Below are 22328 nucleotides of genomic sequence, written 5' to 3'. Positions count from 1 at the left end.
CATATTTCAAATCAGGTTCCCAAATAAGGGATTTGGAAAAAATGTAGGAAAAAATAGAGAAGAAGTTATATTATATTATATTAAGTATAATATAAATAAATTATATTCTGGCTGCAGAAATTTATTAGCTAGTAATCATAAGCAAGCTATCTTATTTCTGTTTGTCGCAGTTTCTTGATTTGTAAAGAGAAAAATAATAGTGATACTCCCCTCACAGGGTTGTTGTGAGGATTAAAATAATATAAAAATTGTAAAGTATTTAATACCAGTGCTTGGCATATGTCATATCCTCTATTACTACTATTTTTTATTTGAATGTAATTATTCCTTACCTAATAATTTTAAAATGCCAAAGACAATAAGATTAATGACTTTTGTATAGAACAGTTTAGAAATGCATTCAATTAAACCGATGTAATATGTTTTGTTTCATGTTTAAATATATATTGTTTATGTTATTATTGTATTTCTAAATCCTCTTATATTGTGAAATTTGAGAGATCATTGTAACAGAAATTCTATTAGACAAAATAATTTGCTTTTAATCTGGATGTGATTAGATTATGACTTTTTAGATTAGCTTTTTAAAAGAATGTGATAAATTTAAAAAAGATATTTGAAAACTTAAATAGAAGTATATTTTGTTATAAAATTGATGATAATGGTAAGTTTACCAGAATAGTGAATTTTTATTTGAAAATTTTTGCTATTATGAAAATGTCTAGGGAAGTTTAAAGATGTAGCTTCAACAAATGAATGATGAGTCAACTTTCATGTATTTGTTGTTTGTTTGAAACCTCAAAAAAGGTTAGTTTTCATTTATATGTAAAGGATAAACAAAATGTTAGCTATTAGGGAAGCATCAGGAAAGACATTTAGACCCTAAATGGGGGTTAGTAAAATTTTGCTATTTAAGATAAAATTTCTTGTGACTATAATTTACTATTATTTTGAGCTTTGATCACAGGGATAGTTGTCTTATTTGTCATAAAGCCCAGTAGCAAGTCAATTGGATTTGAGTGAGGGAGGGGTTGTTCAAGGTCTCCTACAGAAACATCTGGGTCCAGTGGACAGATACAGATCAGGACAATTGGAGATGACTCTGGATTCAGTGGGAGACATTGGCGTTTTTAAGTGAGGATCTTTTAATAGGTCTCAATATGATTGAAGCAACTGCCTATTTAATGATTAAAGCTAGGCAAGAAAGAAATGAGAAAAAGAATGGCCCTTTTTACCTAGTTAAAAAAAATCAATCCGAGAGGGGAAGATGCTCAGGATTTCTGGCTAAACAGAAACCCTAATAAATAAAACTACTGACTAAAGTAATGAAATAATTGTGATTTCAGGTATTTGATGATGAAGTATGATACCACATTCAGCATGGTATCTGACACATAATTGGTGCTTAATAAATTTTTATTTCCTTTGTTTTCTTTTCATTTTTTGGCAAAAAGGTGAGTTCTGGAATGAACTCCATTCCAGAATGAATCACATTTTTCCATACATAATCAATGTGTTCAGTTATTCTGTACCTATTCTGCTATAATTATTTGCTATAAATAAAGAATTTTTATGATAGGGAATGAAATCACAAGTGGAGATAGACATGCAAAAACAGAAGAACAATAATGAAAAAATAATGCATGCCTTGATATATAGTGGGTTCCCTATTATTAGATTTCTTCAAGCAGAAACAGTATTAGCACATCAAGACTATTATAAAATTGATTCCTACTTCTAGTATGGTTTGAATTAAATTGCTTCTGAAGTTTCTTGCAATATTAGAATTTTACGATTCTAATTTTTTTTTTCAGTTGCCCTGTAAAAACCTACAATGAAAATAGTAAAAATCTGTAATGGCCATGCTTGGTGGAATATTTTGCATCCTTTTATTTATTTGTTTGTTTGTTTGTTTTTGGTGGAAGACTCACTAGTCTCTCTTTCTCACATTAGAATATTTATTTATGCAAACAGAAGTTAACTTTCTGATAGTCTATGGTCAATTCTTTCTGTATAATACAGATAGAACTTGTTCAATAATATTTTTTTTAAGTACATGCAATAGTGCTTTCAATTATTGTGGGTTGGGTGACCGTGGAGGCCATCAATCGTAGCAGTACAGCTAGGAGTGAGATCTATTACTTCTAGCAATTGATGGATTACAAGATTTATTTCAGGTCTTTTTTTGGTCCCTCTCTAAACATGAATCATTTTATTGTCAGTCTGATGGTCAGTAAAATTACTTGAATTTCCATTGTTCATAAGATCCTATTTTGGGGAAAATATAGAGTTCTTAGTAGAGAAAGTAAAGCAGGACAGATTAACTATTATATACCAGATCTTATTATCTCTTGTGCCAATATATCCAGTTTCTATCTTCCTGAATCTCTATTTATTCTTACTTATTTCTTTTCAAAACCGTTAGGCAGATATAAGAATTTTATTGACAGGAACTCCATCCAAAATGATTCTGTTCGAAGATTGTGCTCTGGATGTGTCCTAACAACACCCCCCCCCCAAAAAAAAAAAAAAAAAGAAGTAAGGATATCAACTGAGTTTTTTTTTGTTTTGTTTTTTGTTTTTTGTTTTTTTTTTAAAGAGCAGAACCAAATAAAGTATAGGGGAAATTACCCATCTTGGAAACCACATGTTAGGATTGTTATAATCATTTTTTCTTTTTTTTTTTTAAATTAAAGTTTCTTATTTTCAAAACATATGCATGGATAATTTTTTAATATTGACCCTTGCATGTGTAATGTTCTGGTTAGCTTTCAAAGGGTGTGCACAGTTTGATAGCCCTTTGGGCATAGTTCCAAATTGCTTTCCAGAAAGGATGGATCAGTTCACAACTCTATCAATAATGTATCAGTGTCCCAGTTTTTCCACATCCCTCCCCTCCAACATTTTTCATATCTTTTCCTATCATCTTAGCCAGTCTGAGAGATATGTAGTGTTATCTTAGAGTTGTCTTAATTTTCATTTCTCTGATCAATAGTGATTTAGAGAACCTTTTCATATGACTAAAAATGGTTTCAATTTCTTCATCTGAAAATTGTCTGCTCATATCCTTTGACTATCAATTGGAGAGTGACTTGAATTCTTATAAATTTGATTCAATTCTTCATATATTTTAGAAATGAAGCCTTTATCAGAACCCCTGAAAGTAAAAATTTTTTTTAATTGCTTCCCTTCTAATCTTGTCTGCATTAGTTTGTTTGTACAAAAACTTTTTAAATTAATATAACCAAAAGGATCTATTTTGTGTTCAATAATGTATTCCAGTTCTTCTTTGGCCACAAATTCCTTCCTTCTCCATAGATCTGAGAGGTAAACTATTTTTTCTTCTTCTAATTTGCTTGTAATATCACTCTTTATGTCTAAATCATGAACCCATTTTGACTTTATCTTGGTATACAGTGTTAGGTATGGGTCAATGTCTAATTTCTACCATATTATTTTCTAATATTTCCAACAATTTTCATCAAATAGTGAGTTCTTATCCTAAAAGATGGGGTCTTTGGGTTTGTCAAACACTAGATTACTGTAGTCATTGACTGTTTTGTCCTGTGAACCTCTGTACCAAATAATTTTGATGATTGCTGATGTATAATATAGTTTTAGATTCTGCCACAGCTAGGCTACATTCATTTGCATTTTTTCATTAATTCCCTTGAAATTCTTGAGCTATTGTTCTTCAAGATGAATTTCACTATTATATTTTTCTAGCTCTATAAAATAATTTCTTGGCAGTTTGATTAGTATGGAACTGAATAAGTAGATTTATTTAGGTCGTATTGTCATTTTTATTATGTTCATTCAACCTACCCATAAGCACTTGATATTTTTTCAATTAATTAAATCTGACTTTATTTGTGTGGAAAGTGTTTTGTAGTTGTGTTCCTACAGTTCCTAGCTTTGCCTTAGCAGGTGGACTCCTAAATATTTCATGTTATCTACAGTTATTTTAAATGAAATTTCTCTTTATAACTCTTGCTCTTGTTCTTTATTGATAATATATAAAAATGCTGATGATTTATATGGATTTATTTTGTACCCTGCAACTTTGCTAAATTTTGAATTGTTTCAATAATTTTTAGTTGATTCTCTAGCATTCTCTAAGTGTATCATTATCTCATATGCAAAGAGTAATAATTTGCTTTCAACATTACCTACTATGATTTCTTTAATCTCTTTTTCTTCTCTTCTTGCCAAAGCTAGCATTTCTAATACAATACTGAACAGTAATGGTGGTAGTGGACAACTTTGTTTCATTCCTGATCTTATTGGGAATGGCTTTAGTTTGTCCTTATTACATATGATGCTTGCTTATAGTTTTAAATAGATGCTACTAATCACTTTAATCATTTACTTACTCATTCCTTTGCTCCATTTATCCCTATATTCTTTACTGTTTTTAATAGAAAAGAGTGTTGAATTTTATCAAATGCTTTTTCTGCATCTATTGAGATAATCATTTTTTTAGTTTGATTATTGATATAGCCAATTATGCTAATAATTTTCTTACTACTGTAACAGCCCTGCATTACTGGTATAAATCCTAGTTGGTCATGGCATATTATCCTGAGGATGATTTGTTGTAATCTCTTTGTTAATATTTTATTTAAGATTTTTGCATCAATATTCATTAGGGAAATATGTCTATAATTTTCTTTCTCTATTTTGACACTACTTGGTTTTGGTATCAATACCATATCTGTATTATAAAAGGGAAATTGATAGGACTCCTTCTTTCCCTATTTTTTCAAATAGTTTGCATAGTATTGGAATTAATTGTTCTTTAAATGTTTTGTAGAATTCACATGTAAATCAATCAGACCCTGGAGATTTTTTTTTCCTTCGGGAGTTGATTAATGTCTTGGTCAACATAGTTTTCTAAGATGAGACTATTTAAATAATCTATTTCCTCTTCTGTTAATCTGAACAATCTACATTTTTTAAAAATGTTTCTCTATTTCACTTAGATGATCAGATTTATTGACGTAGTTGGGCAAAATAATTCTTCATTATTGCTCTGATTTCCTCTTCATTGGTGGAAAATTCTCCCTTTTCATTTTTGATACAATTTGTTTTTCTTCTTTCCTTTCTCTAATCATATCAACTAAATGTCTATCTATTTTGTTGGGGTTTTTTTCATAAAACCAACTCTTACTTTTGTTTATTATTTACTATTTAGTATTAATAGTACTATTTAGTATTATATAATACTATTAGTATATTTACTATTAATTTAATAGTTTTCTTATTTTCCATTTTTATTAATCTATCCTTTTAATTTTAGAATTTAAAATTTGGCATTTAATTGGGGGTTTTTAATTTGTCTTTTTCTAGCTTTTTAGTTGCAAGCCCAATTCATTGATTTTCTCTTTCTCTATTCATATAAGTAAACATTTAGACATAAAAAATTTCCCCTAATAAATGTTTTGGCTGCATTTACTATTTTTGCCTTTCTGCATTTGATTTTGAAGTTTTTATGCTCTAATAAATGATTAGTTTTTGAATAGATTCCATGTACTGCCAAGAAAAAAAAGTATATTCCTTTCTGTCCCCATTTAATTTTCTCCAAAACTCTATCATCTCTAGCTTTTCTAGAATTCTATTTATCTCCTAATTTTCTTATTTATTTTGTGGCTCAAATTTATCTAGTTCTGAGAGAGCAAGGTTGAAATCCCCCACTAATATAGTTTTGTTGTCTAATTCTTCCTGCAGCTCTCTTAACTTCTCCTCTAGGAATTTGGATGCTGTACCACTTGTTGCATATATGTTTAGTATTGATATTACTCCATTATGTATGGTTCTATGCTAGCTTTTAGTAGAATGTAATTGCCCTCCTTATCTCTTTTAATTAGATCTTCTTTTGCATTTGCTTGATTTAAGATCAGGATTGCTACTCCTGCTTTTTTTAAAACTCCAGCTGAAGCATAATAAATTCTGATTTTTATCTTTTACCTTTACTCTGAATATATCACTCTGTTCTCAATGTCTTTCTTGTAAACAACAAATTGTGGCATTCTGACTTTTAATACAGTTTGTGTCTGCTTCCATTTTATTGGAAGAGTTCATCCCATTCACATTCAGTTAAAATGACTAACTCTGTATTTTCTGCCATCTTTTCCTCCCATTATACTTTTCTTTTCCCTTTCCCCTTTCACTCCTCCCCAGGATTTTGCTTCTGATCACTCCTTTCCTCAAACAAACCTTCCCTTTTACAGCCCCATCCCTTTCTTATACCTTTTTATTTCTACCTCTATTTTCCCTTCTATTAGCTTTTCTTTTCTTTTCCTCTTTCTCCTCCTACCTCCCTAAATGTTTCTTATATTCTCTCTTTGAGCCAAATCTGATGGGAGTAAGATTCACACAATGCTCACCCCCCTTCCTTCTTTCCTTCAATTGTTATAGATCTTTTTTGTCTCTTCATAAGATATAATTTACCTTATTTTAATTCCATTCTCCTCCTCTTCCAGTAGAATCACTTTTCCTCATCAAGTTACTTTTTTATACCATCACAATAAAATCAAATTATACCTATACCCTCTAAATATAGCAATAACAGATAAAGATCTCAAGAGTTAAACATATCATCTTCCCATATAGGATTATAAGCTTTTTAACTTTTTTTAAAATAGCTTTTTATTTACAAAAACCTATGTATGGGTAATTTTTCAACATTGACCCTGGTAAAGCTTTCTGTTCCAACTTTTCCCTTCCTTCCCCCCATCCCCTTCTCTAGATGGCTGGTAGTTCAATACATGTTAAATATGTTAAAGTATATGTTAAATACAATACGTGTATACACATTTATAGAGTTATCTTGCTGCACAAAAAAAATCAGATCTAGAAAGAAAGTAAAAAAAAAACCTGAGAAGGAAAACAAAAATGCAGCTTTTTAACTTTTAAAAGAAAGTTATTTTTTTCTTTTATTTTTACCTTTTAATTCTTATCTTTAATTCTGTATTTGAAGATCAAATTTTCTATTCAGCTCTGGTCTTTTCATCAGAAATAAATGAAATTCACATTTTTCATTGAATGTCCATCTTTTTCCTTGAAAAATAATGCTCAATTTGCAAGATAGTTGATTCTTGGCTGCAATCCAAGTTCCTTTGCCTTTCAGAATAAAATTCTATGACTTTTGATCCTTTAAAGAGGAAACTGCAGTTCCTGAATAATCCTGATTATGGCTCCTTGATATTTGAATTGTTTCCTTCTGGCTGCTTGCACAGCCTTGATTTGATAATTCTGAAATTTAGCTACAATGTTCCTTGGATTTTTCATTTTGGGGCTTTAGAAAGTGATTGGTGAATTCTTTCAATGGCTATTTTACCCTCCGGTTTTAGGACATCAGGGCAATTTTCTTTGATGATTTCCTGAAAGATGATGTCTAGGCTCTTTTTTTAAACATAGTTTTCAGAAAGTTCAATAATTATTAGATTGTGTCTCCTAGATATATTTTTCAGGTCAGTTGTTTTTTTTTTTCCAATGAGGTATTTTATATTTTCTTCTATTTTTTCATTTTTTTTAGTTTTGTTTGATTGATTCTTGAAGTCTCATTGAGTCATCAACTTTCATTTATTCAATTCTAATTTTTAGTGAATTATTTTCTTCAGTTTGCTCTTTTATCTCCTTTTGCATTTGGCCCAATTGAACTTTTAAATGAGCTGTTTTGTTCGTTGCATTTTTTTCCCATTTCACAGATTTTGTTTTTCAATGAATTGGTTTCTTTTTTATATCTATTTTGTAAGGAGTTATGTACTTTTTCCATTTCATCAAATCTATTTTTTAAGGAGTTTTCTTCAGATAGTTTCTGTTTTTCCTTTGCCAGACTCTCTTGATAAGTTCTCATTTCCTTTACCCATTTTTCTTCATACTCTCTTTTAGGATGCTTTTTGAACTCTTCCAAGAGAGCCTTGTGAAATGGAAACCAACTCATATTACCTTTTGGGGCTTCCTCTGGGGATGATTTGCCTTTAAAATCCTCAGGGTTTGAGGTCTGTTCTCTTTCTCCATAAAAGCTGCCTATGGTCAGAGTTCTTTTTGCTTTTTTTGCTCATTCTTTTAAAGGTTGAGGTATGCTCTTAAGGCAAAGAGGTGACAGCTGCTTTAGATCATCCTGAGGCTGGTGCTGGATAGGCATAGACAGGTTCCATGTTTTTCTGGGGTTCAGAGGTTCACTATTTGCCTTTTGTATGTGCTTTGGGTGTCTCACAGCTAATCTGCCGATTCACTGACTTGTAACAAGGATAGAGTAGCCTAAAAAGCTCCCAGTAGATTCCCCAATGTGGAATACAGCAAGCCCTGGCTCCCTGGCCCAGATCCTTGCACTGTGTTTATGCTTGACCACCTCTCCCCCAGCCCAATTGAAACAGACCTTTTCTGAAGTTCTTTCAAAGTATCTTCTTCTGGAAATTTGATATACTCCAAATATTTGTGGGTTCTGTCACTCCAAAACCAGTTCAGAGGTTTGATCTGGTGTTGATCTGAGAGACACTAGGAGAAGCTCAGATACAGATGTGTTCTACTTTCTGCCATCTTAGCTCCCCCCTATACTTATTTTTTAATAGAGCTATGGAACAACTCCCCCCTCCCCCCCCCCAAAAAAAAAAGAAAAAAAGAAAATATCTAAAAAGTCAATGTTCACTTCAGCCTACGATTTCTTTCCTCATATCCTAATGTAGCTTTAATGGATTTAGGTGAAAAGAGTTAATAGAGAATAAAATGGTGGAAAATAGTTTCATCTACAGGAATTTCTTCTTATTATTTTGAAGCTGGGCAGATGGGATGAGAATTATCTACATGTGAAAAACAAACTGAGTTGTAGCGGGGATAAAATGAAAAATTTCCAATAAATTAATTTTTAAAAGGAAGGTACATTATTTTAAAGTCCTAGAATGTAAACTAAAATTAAGGCAATAATAAAAGAAATACTTCAGGGAGAGATGCCAATGAGGCAAAAAAAAAAAAAAAAAATGAAGAGGAGGAAGAGATAACTGTGAATATATAAAAAGGTACAAATTCACTTCTTTTTCTTTCTCCTTATATTTTGCATTTAGTTTGTATATGATTTGTACTTATTTATCTGTGTATATTCCATTTTATCAATAGATTAATGAGGGAAATTCTGTGGTCATTTTTGATTGTGTATTCCTAGCCCTTGGCACAATGTCTGACATAATTAATGTTTTTTTAATTGAATTGCATTGCTTTGAATTAAAACATATAAGAAATTTGCAATGAATATTAAATACTACTGAAATTTTTTCTATATTCCCTGAAATCTTGATGAATTGAGATAGTGACTAAGAAAGTATATCATTGTATTGTATATTAGTGACTGAGGAAGTCAAATGGGAACCATAAAAATGCATTCTTTAGATCACTGATTCTCTTTGAAACCTGAGACATACTTGTGTCTTATTTTCCTTATCTGTAGACTGTGTTAGTAACATATTCCCAGAGCCAAAGACATGTGAACAGAGACAGACTTGGAGTAGCTGTGAAGAACAATTATATGAATTAGAACTCTATAGAGGGAAAAAATGAGTAAATGAGTGTAAAGTGATTATCTTTTACATAGAATAGGATCAGAGGTTCATTAATTTAAAACTCCATAGAATTTTAGAAGCTATATTGTCCAATCCCTTCATTTTGTAAATTAAGAAAACTAGATTAAATAACATATTTAGAAGTATCATAGGAATGTCTGTATTCTGACTTCAGAGACAACACTCTTTTCATTGTACCACCATCATCTGTATGGATTCTCATTTCTTATATTTATCTGTTGTAGAAGTCTTAAAATGACTTCAAAAATGACTTTATAAAATAATGCTCAAAAAGATATCTACAATAGAGGTCTGGATCCCTTTTATGGCTTCTGAAAAACTCTTAAAGGTAGAAATTGTTTTCTATCTTCTATTCCAAAAGAATTCAAGTAAATGATATATAATTTATGGAGGGAGTTGTCAATGAATTATTAATGTATAAACAATGAATGGTCCAAAGTTTTCCCCCATTCCCATCCCTTCTTTATTTTCCCATCTTTTCTTGAAATTAATGCAAAGTCTTAGAACCAATCTTTACATTCTGATCTTTTTGGTATGCCCAAAACCTAATCTGTACATCAATCACACTCTTAAAAGAAACTACAAAATAGCTGGGATTCTCTCAAGCCCAAATTGATTTCTGTGTACGATAAAGATAAATCATTTGATTAGCTTGGGTTCAGCCACAGGAAATCTTGAGATCTCTACAGAAACAGAAGGTAGTAACTTGCTATCAGTAGAAATACCTTGTGTAGTCAGCTCTCATGTATTTTTCCAATAACAGGAATTTCAGTTGAGGAAAATAAATGCTTGAGAAGGCAACTTACTCAGAGGAAGAGAATGGTATTGAGGAAGAGGGGTTTATCAAAGTTTAAGACAAATACCAGTTAAAAAGTTGATGGAAAGTATTCAGAGAGGTTTCCATAGAGTTGTAGGAGCTAAAGTAATATTTCAGAAGGTTACAGAAGTAGATGACTTTTCTTAGTAATTGGAAAATGAAATGAAAGAAAGTTGGAAATTCAATTTAATGACATGAAAGGATCAAAGGAAAGAATTTGAAGATAGGTAAAACTTAAATATATTTGTAGACAGATGGAGACAAGTCATCAAAACAGAAAAAAACAAATATATAGTATATATATATACCACACATACACACACATACATACACACATGCACACATACATACACACACACACACACACACACACACATATATATATATATATATATATATATACACCTATATATAGGGTATTGATAGAGTAAGATTTTAAAGTAAATAAAAGGGATGGATTTAAAAATGGTAGTATATCAGGGTTTTGTTTTTTTTTAACATGTGTATCTGTGTGTTTATCTCTGTATATGTGTGTATGTGTGTAAGAGAGTAAAAAGAGACTTCTAGTGAAAATTATGGCATTCTAGTAAAAATTATGGAGCTTTTCTCCAAATAATATAATATTTTTAAAACATAGAATAAAATGCATTAGAATTATTGTGGGAACCAATTACATTGAAATGTGATTATCAAAATACTTTACAAAACAAGTTCAGGGACTTAAGATCAATAATGTTAACAATGGAATCAGTAGCTTTAGTGAGGAGATACCACTTTCTCTTTTACTAAAAAAAAAAAAAAAGATTGAGTAATGATGATTCTGGGAAGAATATTTTAGAAAGTCATTAGAATTTAATAGGATTATACTTATTAAAATTATAATCTATGGCAAGAGGAAACAATTTTGTTATATGTAAGGGAAAATGTTCTCTCTCTACAATATAAAGTAAGTTTAATATTTTAAGAAGAAGGGTGATGAAAACTTAGGAAGGAAGGAATTTAGAAGTTGAAAAGGAAGTTATTAGAGATGGTGAGCTTCTTTGGCAAGGCTTGTCAAATTATAGTTTAAAATAGTTCTAGGAATTTTATTCTCTGCTATGGCATTAATTCCAGCAAACACTTAGCTTCTTGGGTCTTCAATTTCTTCTTTTGTAAAACACAAAGTTTAGACTAGATAATCAAATCAGTTTCATTTGATTAGTGAGAAATCATAATGTTGTTTCTAGTTCTGTTGTTAACAAGATATCTATCCCCTGGCAAGCAATTTAACTTCTGGCTTCAGTTCACCTCAAAAGCAATAAAAGGTACTACTTATCTGGTCAACAAAAAGTGTTTGATAAATTAATCTTGTGCGGAATATGTAGCTAGGTAGCATTGGGTATTATAGGTTACAGAGTGCCATGTCTGGAGTAAGGAAGAATCATCTTTCTGAATTCAAATACACCTTCAGACACTTATTCAGTGACCTCTGAGCAAGTCAATTAACTCTATTTGCCTCAGTTCCTCATCTGTAAAATGAGCTAGAGAAGAAAGTGGAAAACCACACAAGTGTTTTTGTCAAGAAAACCCAAAAAGGGGTCATGAAGAGTCAGACATGACTGAAATGGCTTAACCACCACAACAACAGACAAGAAGATTCAAATTGGAATTAGCAAATTAAGGTTCAAACTCTGGATCTATTACCTTCTACTTGTGTGAATTTATTAAGTCACTAGGAGTTTTTCTGGGTTTCAATTTTCTCATCTGGAAAAGAAGGAGTTTGGATTAGATTATCACTGATTAGAACTGAGCGTCAGCAGTTCCAGTTAAATAGTAAATTCAGAGACCAGATTGCAGAGGGAATGAAGTTTAGCTGAGCTGTAGAGGACAGAAATAGGAAAAGCTGGTGAAGTTGGCAAGATCTGGTAAGGTTTTGTTTCTTTGTTGTTGTTGTTGTTGTTATTGTTGTTTAAGGATGGGGAGACAGGTTTATTTTACAGGTAATAAGGAAGGAATTTTCTACCTCTAAATACTTCCTTACATTACAAAATGCCTGGGAGCCTTGAAGAAAAGGTACAACATTATTTCAGAGTTTATAACAGCCCGCAAAAGTCAATGCTAAGCATATTCACACTTGTGTTCATTACTATAAGGAAATAGAACAAACAAACAAAAACCTCAAAAGTCTTATTCCCTCCTGCATTTTGATCTAATATTTCTAGTTTCCTTGCTAGGGATTTTTTCCCTGACTCTGGGTATTTTTACTGGTTGTTCCCAAACTTGTAATTGTTTTCCCTCTTCAGCTCTGATTCTTGGCTTTCCTGGTGTCCTTCAAGTCTCAACTAAAGTATCACCTTTAGCAATAATCCTTTCCCACTCTGCCTCAATCTCAATGCCTTCCCTTTGAGATGATCTTCAATTTATCCTGCATGTATCTTAGTTGTAAATAGGTATTTCCTATGTCAGATTTAAGCTGGGGTTTAATTTTTTTTATCTGTATCCTTACTGCTTAGCACAGGGCATGGTATATTGTTCTTTGGTTGTGTACTATTCTTCGTGATGCTGTGGAATATACTGTCCATGGGGTTTTATTGACAAAAATATTGAAGTGGTTTGCCATTTCCTTCTCTAGTGTATTGAGGCAAATAAAGGTGAAATGACTTGCTCAGGATCACATAGCTATTAAATATCTGGGACCAGATTTGAAATCAGGAAGATGAGTTTTCCTACTCCAGGCTCAATGTTCCATCTATTGAGTCATCTAACTGTCTCTGCATACATAGCAATGGCAGGTGCCTAATAAATTGACTCAGTAATTGCTTCTCTCTTTCCTTTGCTAGATCTTTATGTCAATTCTCAGATATTCCTTAAGACTGTCCTGGGTCATCCTCTCTTTTTTTCTCTATATCATTTTACTTGGTAGCCTCATCATTTTCCATGGGTTCCATATTTAATGTAGAATACTCTCTGATTTAACAATCCTTCCTAGCATCTTTTCTGACCTGTAGTCCCATATCACAAACTGCCTCTGTGACATTTCAAATAAAAAGTCCCATAAATATCTCAAGACCAGCATGTCCAAAAAAGAAATCATTTTCCCAAAAACTTTTACTGTTTTCCAGACTTTAAGATTGCCACCATTTTTCCAGTCATCAAGATTTGCAAATTCAATATTATCTTCAATCTTTCATTCTCATATATTCAAATTAATCCAGTGCCAAGTTGTGCAAGTTCTGTCTTTGACAGAATTTATTCATGTAAGCACCCTTCTCTCTACTTTTATAGATACCACCTTATTTCATGGTCATCTCCTCTAGCCTGAATTATTACTAAAGCCTTCTAATTAGTTTCCATGTCTCATATTCCTGCCCTCTCCAAACCATCCTTACATATCTACCAAAATGATTTTCCCAACATATAAGACTAATCATGTCATGCCTAATTCTCTGTTACTTCTAGGATTAAATAAAATTTGATCTTCTTTGGCATTTATAATATTCCACAACATTGTCCTTCCTTAATTTCCTATTATCTACACATTCTTTGGTTCAACTACAATGGCCTTCTCACTGTTGCTCATACAAGGAGCTCCAACTCTTGTCTCCATATCTTTGAACAGACTATCCAGTGCACTTCCATCTCTTGAAATCTCTGGTTTCTTTTGAAGATTCCGTTAGAGCACTGCCTTCTTTAGGAAGCTTTTCTGACCCTGATGTGACTACTATTTTCTCCTATAACATTTACCTTTTACATTCTTCATATGTGTTTTGTACTTCTATGTGTGTGTGTGGTTTTCTTTATTGAGGGCAAGAACTGTTTTGCTTTTGTCTTTATATTGTTAGTGCTTGCTATATAGTCATAAATGATTTTAGGTAGATTTTTTTCCCCCAGTTTTGCTAAACTGTTAAATGAGAAGTATGCTAGAAATAAAGTTCTTCTAGATTTAATGATGCATTTAATGATGCAATTTAAATTGAGAAGACACACATGGGTCTACTCTAGATCAATCGTGTCAAGTTCAAATAGAAATGGGGTCACTAAAGTACACATGTGCAAGCCATATTTTGACTTAGAAAAGTACATATCAGTATTATCTCTGTCCGTATCTGTATTTATTTTGTCAAATATTTACCAATTACATTTTAATCTGGTTCCAACTACCAAAGTTGGAAGTGTTTTAGGCTGGCTACATGTTTGACAGGACTAGCTAGACTTAAAGGACAGTCATTAATTGTTCAGTGTCAATACAGCAAAAAATCTACAGAAGAATGCTTAGCCCTGTGCTTTTTAGCATTGTTATCAAATATTTGGATTAAAACATTAAATATCATGTTCATCAAATTCACAGATGACACAAAGCTAGAAGGGATTACTACTACACTGTATGGAGATAAAGTCTAGATCTATAAAATATCTTGACATTTTAGAGCAGTGATTGGCATGCTATGTCCTATTATAATTTGCTGACTACTTTTAGAACATTGGGATGGATCCAATAAGATGAAATTCCATAAGGACAAAAATAAAATGTCATGTTTGGCTTTAAAAACTTAACTTCACAAATACAATCTGGGGGAAGAATGATTAAATAGTAGTTTGTATGGAAAAAAACCTGGAAATTTTAGTGGATTATAAACTCAATTTGAGTTGATAGTATAATCCAGAGGACAAAAAAGTTTGCCTAGAGCTATCTTACATTAATAGAGTCACACATTAGAAACTGGTAAAAGGGAAAAGGGCTTCTATACTCTGCCCTAGATAAGATGTGCATTGCTAAATTAGAGAATGATCAGAGGAAAGCAACCAGAATAGATAAAAGCCTTTAATCAACATATTTGGAGAATTGTTTGAAGGAATTAGGCATGTTTAACACATAGAAGAGAAGGCTCTATAGTTATGTAATAATTAATTATTTTAAGAATTTTCAAATTGAAGAAGGATTAAAAATGTTCCATTTGGTCCTAAAAACAAAATCCAAGAGTCAGAGTTAGAAGTTCAAAGAGGTGAATGTAAATTTGAGATCAATCAATTAATAAACACTTATTAAGCCCCACTAAATGCTGGGGAAACAAAGAAAGGAGAAAGACAGTCCCTTATCTCTAGGAGCTCACAATCTAATGGGAGAGATAACATGCAAAACAATAGAATGTAAAAGAATTGCTCCATTGAAAAGTGATAGGATTTCTCTTTGAAAGTATCCAAATTAAACATAAATGACTATTTGTCAGGTCTGTTAAAATGCAGATTTCTTTCAGGTATATGTTGGGATCCCTTCCAGCTCCTAAACTATGGTAATTGAGGTCCCTTCCAGCTCCTAAATTCTTCAATTTTGTGCTAAAACATACAAAGGTATTTACAAATCACAGAATCTTTACCTTAAAATAACTATAATCTAGTTACAGTTTGATTCATTTGGCATAAATATAGCAATTTTTTCTTCCTTTTTCTTTTCCTTTTGATGGTTTTATACCAAACTTCTGGTAATGGATTTACATATTATTTACTTAACCTTGTCTGATAAATATGGTCAATAAGCATGTTTTAAGTGCCAGCTACAGATATTGTGTTGAGTTTGGGAAGAAAAGAAAGGCAAAAATAAAACAGTTCCTTGTGTTTTATTGGAAAATAAGACATATGTGCATGTATATAACATGATTCTATATACAAAGTAACCATATAATAAATAAAAACTTTTTATTTGCTTTTATGGGTGAGTGTCCATATCTACATCTGATAAATTTATATTTTTATCTTTTAAAAGTTCAATGTAAATGTTGAAATTATGAAAAGTTTAAAAGTCACTGAGGTTTCAAATTGTAACAGTAATTGTAAGTAATTGTAACAGTAGTAGTGTAGGTCTTTTTAAATGAAAATTTTCACTTAACATAATTTTCAGCATTTAAACTCAGCGTTAACTCAGTTAGCAACCAGGAGATCTTGATTGGCCTGGAACACAAATCAAAGGTGTTCTCATAGTATCCTTCTTTATTTAAAAAAAAGGCTCATGCAAGGAAATATTTTCAATTTAACTTAAAGCCAGTCCTCATTGTGGGTTCAACTATCCTTCTGTCATCATCACCATCTGAGTATTTAGAAATTATTTTGGATTGTATATAATTGAATAAGGTAGAAGAGCTTAAACTTGGAATTTGTTCACATCTATATCATCTTCTAAATGTTTTGATGGAAGTACACAGAATCAGAATTAGAAACCATGTGTGCATATGTATGTATGCCTATGTGTTGATTTTTATGCTAGTCCTTTAGTTTAGCTCTTTCCTACACACTAGAAAATCCATTCATTTTTAGTAATCAAGTTTTTTGTTAAATTTCTTAATATAATAACCTTAATTTGAGAGTCTAAAAACTTTTCTTCAGAGTTTTAGTTTTGCCATGTTTATTTCTGTGATAAACACAGATCTTTCTTACTTTATTAAATAAAACAAATTCCATTTGACCAGTGATTTAGATTGTTAAATCTGAGCTCTGATATCTAGGGAAAAATTCTCTCAAAGACTAGATTAAAAACTTCTGGTGAGTTCTAATTTCTTTATTTCTATTCAGTTTTCTATAGTCATTCATTGACTATTTTCTATAAATTTTACTTTTTAAATCTGATTTGTGTCTCTACTTTTCTCTATCTACTTCAGTTCCTAATTGAATCCCTAACTCAATCACTTCCTCCAATCCATGTTGCCAGATCTATGCTTCATGCAGGGATTAGTTCATATTATTCCTCTATTCCAAATCCTTCCAGTAAGATAAATGAACAACCAGGTTCCATTTTACCAATCCAACCAATGCCACACTGTCCCTTTCACTTCTCCTGTATTTAACCACATAATTATCTCCTATGTAAGGTCTGTGTTTTCCCTTCCTATTGGCTCATAGCATACCTTAAGCTTGAAATGCCTTCTACCTTAGTCCTATTTTCAACCTATTAAAATACTTCTCATTCTCTAAAATCAACTTCGAATGCCCACCTCCTCTAAGCAGTTATAATTTATCTTTAATAGTTATGAATAATTGTTCTTTATTCCGATTTCACATAGAACTTGGTAGGCACATCTCTTGTGCACCTACATATTATTTTGAATTACTTATGTTTGTGATATACAAAATGAAGAGCAACAAAAAAAAAAAAAACCCTTTCTAAGCATTTTTATATATTAATAGATGCTGGAAACCCAAAGATATTTTTAAAAAACAGGAAGTCTCTGTCTTATATAAGCTTAACAGTATCTACTAAAGGGATATATTATGTACACAGATAAGTAAATATGAAATAATTTGAGAACAGATGGAGAGAACATTGATACTTTCAAGGGCTCAGAAAAGGCTTCACATGGAAGATTGGAAGACAGTCTCTAAATTTTGAAGAAACCTAAGACTTCTTAAAGGTAGAAGTGAGGAGGGAGTGGCAAAGATAAAGGCAAAGACAAAGTTTCATTTTGGACTGGCAGAGTTAAGTAAGAGATATTCAGCAGTCAGTTAGCAATGTGAGACTGGAGTTCAAGAAGGATACTAAACATCAGTGTATATGTTTGGAAGTCATAAACATAGAGATAATAATTGAACCCTTAAGAACTGATGAAATCACCAAAAGAAAAAGCATAGAGAGAGAAGAGAAGGCTCAGAATGGACCCTAAAGAATTTGAATATCAAATCAATCAATCAAAAAACACTTATCATATACTACTATGTACAAGGCTCTATGCTAAGCACTGATCATATACAAGGTAAAAGACAGTCCCAGTTCTCAAGGAGCTTACAGTCTAATGGAAGAAAGGGGAAACAATATGCAATTATATTTATACAGGATAAATAGTCAGCAGAAAAAAAGTTACTAGAATTAAGAGGGGTTGGAGAAAGTTCTCTGTAGAAGACAGGATTTTAATTAAAGGAAGCCAGAGAGGTCAGTGGTTGGAACAAAAGAGAAAGAGAATTCCTTGCATGGGGACAGTCAGAGAGAATATCCAGAGCTGAGTGATGAAATTTTGTTTTGTTTTGTTTTGTTTTTTGTCATGGCCAGACAATGAACATAACATGGATATGAACAGTCAAGAAATCATTATCACTGGGTCACAGAGTAAGTATTGGGGAAGATGGTATAAAAAGATGATAGGAGTAGTCAGATTATAAAAATCTTTTCAATATTAAACAGAGAATGTTGTATTTGCTCCTAGATGTAATAGGAAGTCACTGGAGTTTATTGAGATGAGGCAAGGAGAAATGTGAAACCTTCACTCTAAGAAAATTACTTTAGTAACTGAATGGAGAATGAATGGGAATGGGAGAGAGACTTGAGGCAAGGTATTGCTATAATCAAGTCATGAGAGATGAATGTGTCAGGAAAGAGAAGACGAGTATATGTGAAAGATGCTACACATATAAAATCAATAGTCTTTAGTAAAAGATTGGATATAAGAAGAGGGGTAATAGATAGTAAGGAGTCCAGAATAATTCTTAAATTGTGAGTCTGATGGACTAGGGAGGTGATATTGCACTTTACAATACAAGGATGTCCAGACCTGCTCATAGGAGGTCTTCAGTACCTGCCCAAGTCCTGATCATGGGTGAAGAGTGATGAGGTGGAACTCATGAGGATGGTCATTTTTCAAAAATCCTCAGCCTTATATACCTTATGCTTGTGTAATACACTTATATAATTATAGGATACTGCGCATGCAGGACCACATAAACAATTGCTATTGTGTGCAGATGTTTCCTTGCCATGTTAATATAATTTTGCTTCAAGTATAACACAGGTTGCCACACTCCCTGATTTCTCAGGAAGACCAGAATCCCCCTAATGGAGGATGAGGACTAAACCAGACACTATCAACAGAGTTCCTTACTGGACTAAAGTGTCTTTTACTTCTCCCAGTGTTCCCTACTTTCTGTGGCCCTCTACACTGGAAAAGGTAGGAATTAGTAAGAAGGAAGGTTTAAAGAGAAAAATAATGAGTTGTGTTTTAGACCTATTATATTTAAAATGTCTATTGAACATCCAATTCAAGATGTCTGAAAGGTAGTTGAAGATGCAAGATTGGAAGTCAACAGAGAAGCTGGAGCAGGATAAGTAGATATGAGAACTATCAGCATAAAGATGATAATTAAATCCATGGGAGTTGGTGAGATCATGGAGTGACGTAATACAAAGGGGGAAAAAAGAAGAGAGCCTTGTCTAGAACCCTAAGGGATATATCTATAGTTAAAATGTGTGATCTAGAGGAAGATCCAGAAAAAGAAAACAATAATCAGGTAGGGAGGAAAACCAAAAGAGAGTGGTGTCCCAAAAACCTAGTGAAAAAGAGATGATCAGGAAGTAAAGAGTGATCAACAGGGTCAAAAATCTAAAGAGAAGTCATAGACAATGAGAATAAAGAAAAGGCCATTGGATCTGGCAACTAAGTGCTCAATAATAACTTTGAAGGGAGCAATTTCAGTAAAATTATGTTAAAAGCAATACTGTAAAAGATTAAGACGAGAGTGAGAGAAGAGAAAATGGAGGCATATATTACAGACAGTCTTTTTGAGAAGTTGCTAGGAAGCTAGCTAGTATAGTATATAAAGAACTGGACCTGAGGTTTGGGAAAGACCTGAGTTCAAAGCCAGCCTCTGACACTTATTAATTATTTCACACTAAGTAAGTGACTTAATTTTTATTTGTCTTAGTTTCTTCATCTGTAAACTGAGTGATAATAAGAGGAAATAGTTGTTGTGAAGATAAAATGAGATGATTTTTGTATTTTGCAAACCTTAAAGTGGTACATTAAGCTTACTTATTTTATCTAGCTAAATAAAGTATTCTGATGGTAATTTTATATAACATTTCTTTTATTAAACAGTGAAATGGAGAGAGAAAAATGCCATGTTGGAATGAAGGTCCCTGTTCCCAGTGGTTATGTTTTGCAAGGGAAGTGGATTCCAACATCATGTAAACTTACTTAGTTTAATGCTATGAATATAATCAGTGATTGCTTGAAGAGAAAAGTTATTTAGCTCAGGGGAGATTCAACAGTACATCAGTGGATACTCTAGTTCCTTAAAATTATAAAAAAGTATGTTTCTCTCATATTAATTTTCAAATTAAAGCTGAATTCCATGTTGTTTAAAATGGTATTTATTTGAATTTTATTTTGGACTTGTGAACATATGTTTATAAAGACAACTATAGAAATATATCTTTATATAGTTCATAAATATATTTTCTCATGAATAAATTATAATAGAATTAGACTTTAATGTACCTTCCAGTTCTCTACAAGACTTCTCTGCCTTTGATGATTAGAAATGATACTCTTATCAATCAAACTTTTGAGGAACAGGATACATGGTTGATCATGTTATGAAAAGTGTTACACCTCTTTTATTTTTCTAAAATATATGTTCATTTATTTTTCATCAGCTCTAAAATTCTGTGATCAAAATGGAAGTGGGAATTTTTTTTTAAAATGTACTTGTAGATATGGAAAGATGTTCACATTCAAGAGAAAAAAAATGGACATCCATTTGTCACTCAACCACTCTTCTCAATGAAAGATGATGAGTATGTTATCCATGAAATTCACAGAATATCAGCAGACAAAAACACAGTCATTGTCATTTCCTTGTGACAACATTTTAGATCCTTCCTCATATTTTCATACAAAGGGCCACCAATGTTCAAAGGGCTATTGAGTGATTATTCTTGAGAAGTCCCAACACCAAAGTCATCCTCAAATCTGAAAACATAAGGGAGATGTACATCAAAACTGAGAGATTTGGTGACTTTCATGACTACATTCATTATCTTATGAAGGACATTTTCTAAAACCTCAATGTAGATGCCACTGATGCCTGGGACATAACTATTGCATATGGCACAAACAATGTATATCCACCTGACCATTTTGCTGGAAATCAGATTAACATGTTCTTAAATTATATCTGCCAAAGTACATGTATAGTTACCAGAGATCACTCTCTGCATATGTAATAGATTTATCTGATATGTTCCACAGTCAGAGAGAACCACATTTAAAGGAATGATTCCAAAGTTCTGAGTGAATTTTTTATTCATATGAAGAGATGACACTCAGAGAATAAAAGTTTAAATGATTAAAGTTTTGAAAAATGTCTCTAAAGAAAGCTTATAGAAAAATACTATTTAAGCCCATGAAGTATTACTTTGAGGGTGCTCTCTGACTTCCAATGAGGTTAAAATGAATAGAAGCAAATTTCAATGAGAGGATGAGCCACTTCTAAAACTATGAGTCATGTCATATGAGGAACTCCTACAGCTTCTATCAGTAACTCAAGCCAAGGACACAGCAAAACTTGTATATGCTATTTTCAGATACAGCAAGCAAATTATCTATTCATTTATCCTAAATCATTAATTAAAAATAGAATAGCACAGGATCAAAGTATAATCACTGGGACACTATAGCTGAGACATCCTTCTAATTTGACATTTACTTATACTACTACATGTGTTCAATCACTTAAATAGTTTCAAATCCTGCCAAATGTATTTTCACCTTGTTGGAAAGAAGAGCAGATGAAAAAAGGTATTTACTTTCAATTTAGCTAAGATTAGTGAAGGTTTTAAAAAATGCCTAGGGGCAATAGAATCTCAAAGGAAGGAAAATTAATTATCTTAAATGTCCTTGCAGAATTATCAGAAAAGATGGGTCAATGATCTCTGAAAGATTATTTGGAAGAAAATTCATTTTCCAAATGAAATGAAACCATAAAACACTGTAAAAAAGATGGTAAGTAGGTCCTAGAAAGAAAAAGACACTCTTGTCAAACCAAATTAAGAAAAGTAGCAGGGAATAATAGGAAAAGTGATGAATCTGGAATCAGAATTACTTGGGTTTGGATTCCAACTTTGACATAAATATTCAATCTCTGATTATAGACAAGGCACTTAATTTCTCTAGACTTCTCTTCCTTCATTTGCAAAA

General features: G+C 32.0%; 1 pseudogene; it reads left to right on the top strand.

Annotated features, from left to right (window-relative positions):
• The window catches only part of LOC116422591, a 57008-nt pseudogene extending 35129 nt beyond the window's left edge, over positions 1-21879 (top strand).
• The last annotated feature ends 449 nt before the right edge of the window (positions 21880-22328 follow it).

The sequence above is a fragment of the Sarcophilus harrisii genome, chromosome 3, assembly GCF_902635505.1.
Source record: "Sarcophilus harrisii chromosome 3, mSarHar1.11, whole genome shotgun sequence".
Lineage (NCBI taxonomy): Eukaryota > Metazoa > Chordata > Mammalia > Dasyuromorphia > Dasyuridae > Sarcophilus > Sarcophilus harrisii.
This window is presented reverse-complemented; position numbering and strand designations above follow the sequence as displayed.